This window comes from Haemaphysalis longicornis, unplaced genomic scaffold, assembly GCF_048455015.1.
Source record: "Haemaphysalis longicornis isolate Haplotype H1 unplaced genomic scaffold, Haemaphysalis longicornis Haplotype H1 scaffold_1, whole genome shotgun sequence".
Classification (NCBI taxonomy): Eukaryota; Metazoa; Arthropoda; class Arachnida; order Ixodida; family Ixodidae; genus Haemaphysalis; species Haemaphysalis longicornis.
In genome coordinates, this window is record NW_027526203.1 from 218,276,176 (window position 1) to 218,288,544 (window position 12,369).

At 45.9% G+C, this 12,369-nt stretch overlaps 1 long non-coding RNA gene across 2 annotated transcripts; it reads left to right on the top strand.

Annotated features, from left to right (window-relative positions):
• The first annotated feature begins 3,397 nt into the window (after positions 1–3,397).
• Positions 3,398–4,994, top strand: LOC144168333 (uncharacterized). Of its 2 annotated transcripts, none has more exons than XR_013322175.1 (3): positions 3,398–4,278; positions 4,407–4,502; positions 4,914–4,994. It is a non-coding gene; the product is annotated as an uncharacterized LOC144168333 (long non-coding RNA). The 2 variants fall into 2 exon arrangements; XR_013322174.1 differs by lacking the exon at positions 4,914–4,994 and adding an exon at positions 4,601–4,684 and having other exon boundaries at positions 3,401–4,278.
• Positions 4,995–12,369: the final 7,375 nt, after the last annotated feature.

The window sequence follows — 12,369 nt, forward strand, 5'->3', positions numbered from 1 at the left end:
GCCATGCCTTCGTTATATAGAGGTCGGGTCGAAAACGCATCGTTTTCAATGAGGCTGGCAATGGGGATTTGAAAAACTTTGTTAAATCCAGGAATTCGTCACATGGAAGTTAGTTACATCCTGGTTCAAATGTAATTGAAATGACTCCTTTTTCCCCATTTTGTGCCTCGCAGACATCGTGCTAAATCAAAGCCCCAATTCTTCTCACAGGCAAGGGCAAGACGATTAGGAAGTATTCGAGTCCTTATAATCAGCCGAAGCGCAATGTTTAGCCTCCAATTACGCGAACTTCGTTTAAAACATTGAGTTGCGTTTGTTGTTGAAAAGCTGCGTACCCATATTTTTCCCATCATCGTGTGCGGCGTAAGGACACGAAGCCCTCGAAAAATGGGGAGGGTGAGGGAAGAGGGGGGGGGGGGATCGAGCCTTTCAGCGCCCACTTTGTTGGCGCCTATGCCATCGAGCTAATTTGAAACGAATCATCCGATCTCAGTGTCTCCCTGTTACTGTTATGACGGGGTCTGGGACATTTCGGTGAAGCACGTTTCGGCGCACGGCCTTTCCGATGCACGTACTTCTCGGTTCAAAGGCATTTCGATGCGAAACCATTTTGAAGAACAGATATGGTTACTCGTAGTGTGCTCCTAACGTGCCACGATGGAAGAAGACAACGACGGTAGAAAACGACGACGAAGCGTTTGAGTACGCAAGCAGTGCACGTGCAGTTTTCTGGAAACAGCGGTAATAAGACAACGCCAGCGGTGCGCTAGCTGTCTCGAGCAGGTCATGTAAAATATATGGTACTAGCCACCTACTTCGGTCTGGTTCTTGTATGCCTTATTTGCTTTGAACGTATTGTTGTACTTTGATTTTGGTAAATCATATGTCGTGAATGACTATTTACTGCACTTACTGAATTTTTTTATTATATTAATGCCGCGTTTCAAAAGTTTATCTTACGATTTGTGTCCATTGTTAGGTTTTTCTTTAACACACTTCAAGCAACACCTATTATAAAGCAGATTTATTTTACTCGTTGCGGCTTATTTCCTATTAAGTTGTGGTTCTTTGGGCACGGGAGAGATTGCTCTAGATTCACTCAGAAAACATTTTAGAAAACATTAGAAAGAGCAGTTTCTAGCCGTAATATCCCGTAATTTGCGTAATATTCCGTGATTTACTGTGAAATGATATCCTATTATTTCTAGTCGTGAGACATTGTAATTTTCGGAGCCGTTTAACGGGGGAGAAAGAAGGGGGGGGGGGAGATGGACTCCATGTGCGAAGGCATTCCTGGCGAAGGCATGCTTTATCGGCGATCAGGCGAGAAATTACGTAATCGTGTTCGCTAATAGTGCTCAAGGCTGCAGGGGTAACTCGCTTGTTTAAAGCAGACATGTACGAAAAAAAACAACCCTTTTTTGTAGTTATGTGACCACACAGTTATTCCGTACGCACCAGCCGGACTGGTTAAGTTGCCCACAATTCTTTTTTCATCGAAGCATGATATTTCTGACTATAGTGAATCAAAACGTCTAAGTTCTAGTTTACAAAAAAAAAATGCCACTGGTGTTTTTTACAAATTTTCTCCCTACACCACTCGTATTTCATGTTTGGTTATGAAGCGTTCCTTGATCCGGGCATCACGATCAGTCTCGTTCAAAGTCAATCTTGTTCGCGAGTCCTCTTCATTCTGTTCGTTGAGACGAGCAGGTAAGGAGCCATGTCTTCACTTTGCTATGTAAAAGGCGAACTTCGCGGCGCTGTCCCCAAGGGCGGGTGGAGAAGTTTCCCGTCGCATTGTGCGACGTTCCTTTGTGTAGCATCCCCCCACGGCTTTTTGTTCATTCAGACAGGTTTCAGCCGCAGACAGCGGCTGCGGAAAGTTGCTTGGAGATCCACTGCCTTCTCGCCCCATATGGGAGGGAAAGAAAAAAGGGCAAGGGCTCAAGGGGTCTTTTCTCGCCACTGCCGACCCCGTGCGCACCCAGCTCCAGTCGTTACACCGGATCGTTTACCTGGAAAACTGCAGTTGTAGACGTAAGTATATGCGCAAGCGCATGCTTGCTCAGTCGTAGCCTGTTCGATGGTGTTATATCTTTCTCCGTGGTCTTTCTCCGTGGACCGAGACCCGTTTATCGCTGGATATTCAAAACGAAGCACCAGAGGCGGCGTTTGGGCAATGTAAGCGACATACAAGGAAGGTGTGCAGGAGCAACTCGTGAGTATTTTCTTGCTTATAGGCCCGTGCACACTTGCGACGAACAACGCGATTTCTGTCGCGGCGACAAATTGGCCGAGACCGAACGACAATTAAAACGGATCGCCGGGCGGCAAAAGTTTCCGAAATCGCGTCTCATCGTCGCAAGTGTGAACGGGCCTTATATGTTTGGTGAACTATATAGTAGGCAGTATTGATGGAAGAATCGATGTTACGGGTACGTTGCATGGAAACGATTTTTGTTCGTTGCATAGAAACGATTTTTGCGCGCTTTGTGCAAAGCAAAGTGAATTCGGATAACTAACCTCGCCCACACTCGAATGATCTTCACTTCAGCCGGGCAAGTGAGGTAGCGGCTTGGGCACGCGAAACAAAATAATGTGCGTGTCACGTTAGTTCGCTGTACGAAATTTTGAAAAAAAAAAAAAAGCATTACGTTTGCCCCTAATTGCCTGGCGATGCGATAATTATGTTGGGAACGCCGGGGTTCCTTAACGTGAAAAAAAAAGGGGGGGGGGGTGCAGCCAGTGCAGCTACTTCGGAATGTAGTCGATACAAAAGCAAACGAACAGGTCAGAATGCACCCCTTGGTAGCCTATTTTGCCGCTGGTTAACTTAGACGGTATGACGGTGTACCTATCGCAAAAAGTTCGTCAGACTTCTGGGATATATTGTTAAAAGCTGCAAACCTGAGCCTTTTGTCGTAGCTTTCTTCGCTGGCGAGTAAGCAACCAGACAACCTGCGTGAATAGCCAACTTTGTTGCACTTTGAGGGCTGAAGGTGTCACAGAGGGTGGGAAAAAGTGCGCTGTTCGAGTACATGCGTACGTTTGCGACTTACATTTTTGAAATGCATTAAAGCAGCATAGCGCGTTCTTGAGTTGTGAGAAATGCACCCCAAAAGGCTGGTAAATAGCAGCTGGTAAAGAGTCGAAGTCACTTACATTGCAGGCTATGGTTTTCAAGATACCCTCAAACCGGGAAAGCCGCGGAGTTCATCGACGATGAGTGCCAATCCCGAGACCATAGAAACTGGTAAGTAAATATTGCTCAATTGTGTAAATGGCTAGCGGGTTTAGCGAATCAAAATGGAAAAGCCAATTCAATCGATAACGCACAGCACAACAGGAGCTGGAATGACCAGGGCAGGTGCCACTTTCAACTAAGCCGATAAAGATCCGAAGGGGGGAATTGGGGTTAAGAGGTGTGGGAGGTACTTGGTCATGCTAGCGATCACCTACTCCCTCTAAAGGGAATTTTGCCTACTGCGCGTACTTTATCAGAAGTTTGGAACCAACACGCTTTCATTGGGGCCGCATTGATCATGCACAGCCGTCGTTCGCCGAAATAAAACCGACATGCTTCAAGCAAAAAGGCTAGTTCTAGTACTGTTCATCGGTGGTGCGGTTTCGAACAGCTTGAATCAAAGGCTTTTACAGCCGTGGTTCCAGGCGCTCTTCCCAACTTTTGAAAAATCCTGTAAATGCTCAGCAGTGATGAATAACAGGGTGCGTTTCATATGACGAGGTAACAACGCCGAGCGTGAAAAAACAAAAACCATGGTTAAAGTGAACGCTAACAAATTTAGTGGCTGCAATGATACGCATGGCTTTGACTGAAAAACAGAACCTTCCTGCATTAGTGCAAATAAAAAAAAAGAAGAATGCCCGGGTTGTTGTAAAATGCTCAAATTCTTCCTCCTTTCTTCCCCTAGCCTGTTCCAAGCATGTATTAAACATGTCACACAACTCTTTTCAGTGCTGAGAAAGACTAGGATCTAAGTTGTTCGTTTATGAGTTCCCACTTTGGTTCCCTTTATTACGTAAGTAAACTTGGACCATTATACACATTCGTGTTTAATGGGTGTTTCTTTTGTGTGAACCATCTGTAATACCTCTGTAGCACTTTGTGTTCTTTTTTAGGTGAAAGATCTGCCGGACTGGAGGAGCAAACGTCGCTTCTACAACCAAGCGAATTTTCAAATGGGTTGTTTCGATTGAGGTAGCGGTCATCTATATACAGTTGGACAGGAAGAAAAGAAGAAAAAGGTCCGAGAGGTTAGTATCTGTTCCCGAGTAATATTTGGTGTGTAGAAAATTTCTGAGAGCGTATTTTGATTTGTTTTAGTAGTTCAATTTATGAACTGCTATGCAGCCCATAACTAGTCGCGCCCTATGCTTTCCAGCTGCTGCTGGTGTGACGCAGGTCACAGTCGATAGCGGGCCACATCATTGGTGACTGGATCCACTTTGCGAATATTGGGCTTACAGGAACCCACAAGGTAAGCAATAAACTAATATTCTCAAAATTTAATAGTGCATTTATATTAAATGATTTTCAACCTAATCTCTGCCTAATAAAAATACATGAACCATGCAGAAGACACAACACTCCGCTAGCGAGCGACTTTGACGAACAGTCACTAACCTGTATAGGTTACTGACTCGGGAGATTCAAGTTGGGATTCAGGTGACCCAAAATTTAGTGCGCTTGCTTTCTTCTGGTCATATGGTTAGCACGAGTTGCTGCGTAGCTGCTTGTTCAGTTACTCTCCTTTTAGTGCGTGCGTGTGTGCATGTGCGTGTGTGCGCTCGTTAACTAAACAAATCCTTAGGCGGCGACTACTTTATCGCGCAAAAACCGCCTACTGCCGCAGCGTACTGAAGTAGGAATTGTTTGCTTTTCCACACAGACGCAGCCAGCCCCTGTATGGAGCCTCCTCTCCTACACAGCAGCAGCAATGGAATGTAAATAAAAAAAATGTAACCATGCAAAAATAAAATAAAATTTTATTTGAAATTTCACTTTTCCTGGTTATTTTGAAAATGCTTTAAAATATATCGTAACCGGCAAACGTGGATAACAGAAACAATGCTTCACGATACACATTCCACACGTTTGGCAAAACGTCACTGTAACGTTCCTGGTCCACATTCTGAAAAGGTTTTACAACGTTAAAAGATTGTTTCAAGAGTGTTTTCTGCAACGTTAAAGGAGCCATGAAGAGAAAACACAAGTTTGGTTCATTCAAAAGATTGTCTCGTTAGAATCATACTGACACCCCTTTTAGCGTAAACTTCGTTCAAATAAGCTACATAATTAGGAAAAACGGGAATGGTCATGCGACCCACCAGCTCATTTCCCGCAACAGAACCTGTGATGTCACATGGGCTAAGCTCTGCGATTGGCGGAGGCTGGCAGAAGCAGACGCAAATTAGGTAGAGCTTACAAACTAGACGAACGAGCGATTTGCGCTTAAATTTAGGGCACATTCTTTACAAAGCAATAAGAATGATGGGACCAACAGTGGAAGTTACGAAAGCACATGTAAACATAGAAGTACTGATGCGTTCTGCTGTTCGTACTGCGCACAGCATGCTTTGGTTTAGCTGCACAGCACTACGGGGCTTGAGGTTGTCTCAGACGACACTGGCCGATTGACGCAAGCAACGGTGTCTTACGTGACCCCATTTGTCGAGCGAGCACTGTTTCAGGGAACGAATATTTTCTCCCAGAACAAAAACAAGCCAGGTTTAAATGCGGGCAAAAACAAAGCAAACGCTTGCCACGGTATGGTGGCGCCATCTAGGTTACGGAACGTAAAGAAACGCGGGAACAAACCAACACCGGTGGACAGGGTGGAGACAACCTTTGAACGGTCCCGTGCCGCCGCAATTGGGCCAACGGGCTCAACGCATTATTCTTTTCGTTTCCCACGAGACCTAGCAACGCGAAACAGACAATATGATTCAAACTGCTTCAGTAAACCGCGTTGAGGCGATAATTTTAGCGCGGTTTTGACACAATGACTTGCTTCGGCGGCGAGCGAGCAACCGAACATGGCGGCGCCAGCGTTACGTGTCTCTACCCTGTACGGCGGATGCGTGAATGAAGGTACTCTAGGCTGCAGAGCGGTCGGTTCCCGTGATGTCACTTGGGACCACGAAAACGCACGATTGAGCGGGAAAATCAAAATTTTAACCTAAATTGTTTAATTTCTCAGTGAATAAAGCACCGTTTGTATCCGGACAAGCGCTGGAGGCACTATAAAACACGAAATCTTTCGAATAAAACCAACTTGCATTTTCTCTTCATGGCTCCTTTAAGTGAATGTAAATCCAACATAATTACTATGTTGTCGAAATGCTTCCTCACAGTTCCAATAATGTTTGACGAAACGTTACTGTAACGTTTTTTAGTTGTTCTTAAAATGTTTTTGTAGGGTGCTTCTGCAACGTTAGGTAAACGTAACTCCAAAAGTATTTATATGTTGTAGAAATGCTTTCTTACTGTTCGCATAACGTTTGGCGAAATGTGATGTAACGTTTTACATTGTTTTTAAACGTTTTTGAACGTTATTAGCTTGTTCGCTGCAACGTTAGGGAAATGTAACACTAACATTAATAATATGTTGTAAAAATGTTTTGTGGACGTTTAAATAATGTTTGACAAAACATTACTGTAACGTTTTTGATAACATTAGTTAAACATTTCAAAAAAATGACATTAAGAACATTGCTCTAACGTTAGCACCAAACAAAAAAAATACGTTCTTCTAATGTTTTGGTGCTACTTGGGTCATGGCCCTGTGGAGAGTGAATAGATACAAAAAACGGCTGTAACTTTTGTTTTATCAAGACTATCGCGAAACAAATATGACAATTATTAGAGGAAACGACTCGAACATTACGCCAGGTTTTATCTGCTTTTCACCACTAAGTAGTTCAGAGCTGAAGTTGGAGTTCCCGTCTGCAGTTAATACATTTACGTAAGGGAAACGAACAGCTTCATACGGTTGTCCAGTTTCATTAAACAAATTAACTAAGAAGTATACCGTATACGTTCAATCACAAATTACAAACAATGTTTGTTTCATGCACTTCTTCGATTGCACCCTGCTGGTCTGGCCGCTGGTCAGCTTTCACACAGAACGGCAGTAAACTTTTTTAATATATACGCAGTCTTTTTATTCACAAATGTAGGATCTCAAAGCGTGTGCCTGACACAAGCAGAAAATATTTCAGTGCGGTAAAAAATTTCATATATATGCTTATAATTTCAAATCAGGTTGCAGTGCCCTGGGTGTTAGGTTCTTGCGCGATGGGGCCTGGTAGGTGACCGTTGCAACAACATGGCACGCCAACTGGAAACTTGTTCTCATCACCCAAATAACTATTTATAATAACTCTATAAATGACCTCCGAGAAAGTACTGCGTAGCACTCCGTATTCTCGCTCCACGCTTGAAACATGGTCAACCTTTCGTTGATCGCTGGCACACCTTTGCTTCAGTTAAATAAGTTTCTCTAAGCTGCTGATACAAGCCGACTTCATAAAATCATTGTCAAGTCTCATTTCATCTAAACAAAACGCCCGCACGGGAGGCAAGAGGAATTACGACAGCGAAGACACCCCGCCGCGCAATCTCCGCCAAGCCATTCAGAGGAGCCGGTGCGAGCGGCCGAACCATCGGCTAACACCGCCACCTCGCGGCACGTTGCGGAGTGAGCCGCATTACATTTTTTTGCTGGGGGACGCGCCGAATGGGACGGCCGGAGCAACGGCGCGCCGCCGGCAGCCGATCGCGGAGGCCGTGGACCGACGCCGCCTGGTTATTCCGCGCCAACGCGCGGGCACAAAAGTTATAGAGGAGGCTATGGGCCTGGCGCAGTGAGACTACGCGTCTGGCCATGCGCTCTCATCTTCTCGCGTTCTCTTTCTGCTTTCAAAGGCATTCAGAAGCTAAGCAAGATTATAAACCACCAAGCGCGACTTTTGCTTTACTTACTGCTGCTCCAGGTCGAGCACGAGAACTGTGGCCTCGATGTGGTGAGCCGTTCTGGTTGCAGGCACCTCAGTTCCGTTATCCGCGATTTTGTTTCACCTCGAGCGAGGTTTATATCTGGCGCGGGCGCTTCTGAATGCCAATGAAGTGTCACCTGTGTCCTCCGCAACACGCCGCGAATACCGCCTGAAGAACGATAATTACTTTTCGCTAACTGGCAGGTGTTCAGCATGGGCTGTTAGTCCCTACACAGGGCAGAGAATAGCGGTTCTGAAAACATGTCATTGCTAGTATAGCAGCATTTAAGAGCGACAAATTTTTTAGCTCAGGTGTCGCAGTCAACTCTGATGTATTATTCGGCACATGTACGGAAATAAGCACGTTGACTGCCCCCCCCCCCCCTTCGATCCCCCCAATCTCTTAAAAGAAGTTTAGACCCACTTCATAGCAAAAAAACGAAACTAACTGTTGCTTGCCAATATGGTATGGAGTCTACTATTTTTCAGAGATCAGAGGTGCTATCATGGCGAAAGAAATTATTCTGTAGTTATTTCTTGTTATAATTACTATCAAAAAAGAATAGTAACTAATGTGAACACTTACGTGCCATGCTACATGTTAAGCAAAGTTGTGTATAGCTAATGGCCCAGCTTCACTTTTTTCCAACCCGATTGCAATGTAAATAATATAAATACAGTTAAGGAGATAGAGCAGATTACCTTATTTCAGTGCGGTGACACAGTTTATTTCGCGATTTGGTCCAGTACTACGAGCATTTACCTAGTTTAGCATACTTAGCAAATTGCTGTCTTTTTGCATTGCTTCTGTTGATGCTTTTGATGTAGAAGTGAATGCGGGTCGTGACGTAAAACGCGGTCACCTCTGCCGCAACAGGATCACTGCACCCAAGTTTCACACTGGTGCTTAGCCTTCATCACACTCAAAATGTCAAGGATGCTATCACAGTGAAACTCAAGAAGACAAGCATTCAGTGAACGCGTTCTTCATGTTTAGCACAAATCTGTACAGAGCGACCTGTACACAAAGTGGTGCTCGCACACTGCCGACGATTCTGTGAGGGGCTTGTCCTGCCGGCGCAAATTGCGCTTCCACTTTTTTCGAAGCCCTTCGTCTCTTGGCACGGCGAACAAAGACGCCGTTGGAGCGCCCGGATAGCCGGTGTGACAGCCTGGGCAAAACAGTGCGCATCAGCCCTTCTTTTTGCCATTTTCCTCACATGCTGGTCCTTGACGAAATGCACTCTCTCAGTGTTTTGAAAAACACGTTAGAACCTCCGCACCGATTTTCACAGAACGCACGAAACCTTCCACGTTTCGTCCGGTCTGAAGGCCCATAAACGGTACCTCCGGCGAGGTCGTTCCGTCCCGTCCAAAATCATTCCGGCGGCCGGAACGCGGTGCCTTCCGGCCGAAAATCGCTCTCCGCCAGAAGTTGGCCAACTTCAACTTTTCGCCGGACCGCGATGATGACGCATTTCGCCAGCCATCATCCGACGCCCTGATTGGTTCCTACCGACCTCCTACTGGCCAATCAGGGCTATCAGAAGAATTCAGGCTAAACAACATGGCGGCGTTGCTCAAGCTAGAGTGCTCAAGCGAAGCGATGCGGATGAAAATAGTCGCACCGGCTTATAGTACGTCGCGACTATTTTGTGACTGCTTGAATCGAGGTATAAATCCACGAAGCATTTGTTTGTGCCGGCAGAAGCATACCTGCACGGCGCTTAGTTTGAGATCCGCAGTGCCGCGATATTATGGCAGCAAGCATACCCCGATGTGTATGTTGGTGACGGCTGGCCTGTCCTTGTTTTTGGGTGTGCGTGTGTGTGTGTTTGAAGAAGTTGACAGCGTCATTTGTACTCGCCATCGTCCAAAATGGACAAAGGAGTGACAAACCAGCAAGCGGTCAGTTCTGTGTGCGTCTGTGGGAGTTCGCGGTGCGGCAACGACTACGGCCAGGGTCTCGCGCCGATGCTCTGTGTACGGGCGACTTTTGTGTGCCACTGGTTTCTAAAAGTTCCGACCGTGGCCCGTGGGAGTTCGCGGTGCGGCAACGACTACGGCCAGGGTCTCGCGCCGATGCGCTGTGTACGGGCGACTGTTGTGTGCCACTGGTTTCTAAAAGTTCCGACCGTGATACACCGTGAAGCGAGCCAAAGAAATCATTGCGGTGGGACGTTGTATGTGATGTGCTGCCGTGATGCTGTTCACCGCACTGACCGCGACAATTCGTGTAAGCGCGCGCACGATTTTAAATTTTATTGCAGTAAGCTAGACATCCACGAAGATTGTTGCAGACAGCAGCCGGCAGCATTTATTTACGCCGACAGCGTCATGTACACTGCGCAACAGTGCTCAACAGCACGCTCGCGCCGAAGTTTGTTTTGCGTGCGGGCGCTGGTGGTGTAATCCTACGGGCAGTGCTTTTCATAGGCGGAGATATGCTTTGTAGCAACACCATGCAGCTGTATAAGTTCACGCAAAACCTCTCTTAACAGCTGACAATAGGAGTTTCAAGAGCTGTGTATTGAAATATTAGTGAGTGACCCAGTCTACTCATTTGTCTGGGTTGGGTGTGTGCTAGGCTGATTGAGTGTGCTCTTGTTTGTGTCAGGAGTGTTCAAGCAGTCAGAGTGCACGCTCGTTGGGGTAAAGCAGATATACTGTTCTGTGTTGCTTCTGGGGTACACCCACTGTATACAATAGGCTCGTCACCTGCTGAGTATACTGGTGTCTGTGTGAAACTGACTCATTCTTTGAAATCAATCGATAACCATTCCGCATGGCCGAATGTGTACTGTCGGGAGCTAAAGTCTGGATTCCACGCAAGCACCAACCAAAACACACTGCAGTGCCACCTTGGGGAAGGGCGACTGCTGCCAAGATAAAGGCTGTGTCACTTATTTTAACTTCACACATCATAGTTTGCACCTATGCTTTGATGCAGTGTTGGTAAGCAGAGTGACTGAACGGTGTTGCTTCAGCTGCACATGTTGTGCCTCTTTTCAAAGGTGGCCCCAGTGAGTGGCTGAATTTGCAGTTGCTATATGTGTGCGCATTAATTGTCATCTGTGTTTTTGTTCTTTATTGTTACTCCGTCTTCTTCAGTCATCGTTGCACTTCCTATACAATCTGGGACTCAAGAGTAAAATAATGCATACTCTGGCCTTGTTTGAATGAAGCATGTCGTGTGCTTGAGTTCGTGGTAAGGGGTAACAAGAGCGGCCCACTGGTTCAGCATATCATTCTACGCTAATTACATCGTTCATCATTGCTCAGCGAGAACACTTAGGGAAGGTGTGACACATGGGCAACCGAAGCGAAACAGCTCAGTCCTTTTTCGCACTAAAAGCGTATCAACTCAGGCGATCCAACGAAGGTGCATGCAGTTAAAATGGGACGCACAACCAGTGTGTCGACAGCAGAAGCTCTTTCGCATGATGGCCCTGCAATACATTTTGGCCGCCACTTGTGTGGACTCCATACTTTTGCTCCCGACATTAATGAAATGGAAAAAGTTGGCTTGTTGCCATTTAGGAATCGTCATAGCACAGCTGCAACCTCGTGTAGTCTTCAGTGTTCCAGCTTTGTGTCTGCCTTGGAATTGCTGGGCTTAATTGAAGGAGTGGGCACTTTGGCTTCTTTCTGTGACTTCAAATTAAGGGAACGGCCGTTGTATACACAAAGGAGCCATGAAGACAGAATACAAGTTTGTTTTATTCGAAAGATTTCACGTTTTATAGTGCCCCCAGCGCTTGTCCGGCATCAAATGATGCCGTATTCACTGAAAAATTGATCAATTTAGGTTAAAATTTTGATTCTCCCGCCAAATCGTAGGTTTTCGTAATTTCAGCAATGATGTCATGAGCGCGTGTATTCAAGCGAAATTCCACTGCGTCATTCGGGTTTGCGGCCTTGCTGTCCGTCAGCCCTCCCAGGTGGTACTACTATAGTCATCCACGAACCATTGTCCGCCGTTGCTTTGTTTTTGAGCGTATTTGCACCTGGCTTGTTTTCGTTACTGTAAAAAGTGATCGTCTCGTGAAACCTGGGGTATCTTCAACAAACAGGGTCACGTAAGACAACGCCGCTTACACCAATCGGCCAGTGTCCTGTAAGACCACTTCAAAGCGGCGGAGTGCTGTGCACCTAAAACAAGCACAGTGCACCCAGTATCAACAGCAGTGCGCATAGTGGACCCAGTATCAGCTTCTATGCTTACGTGTGTTTTTGTAACTTCCATTGTTTACTGCACCATTCTTACTGATGTAAAATGAATATGCATTACACTTAAGCGCAAATAGTTCGTTCCTAAAGCCTATAAGCCGTGCCTAATTTGCGTTT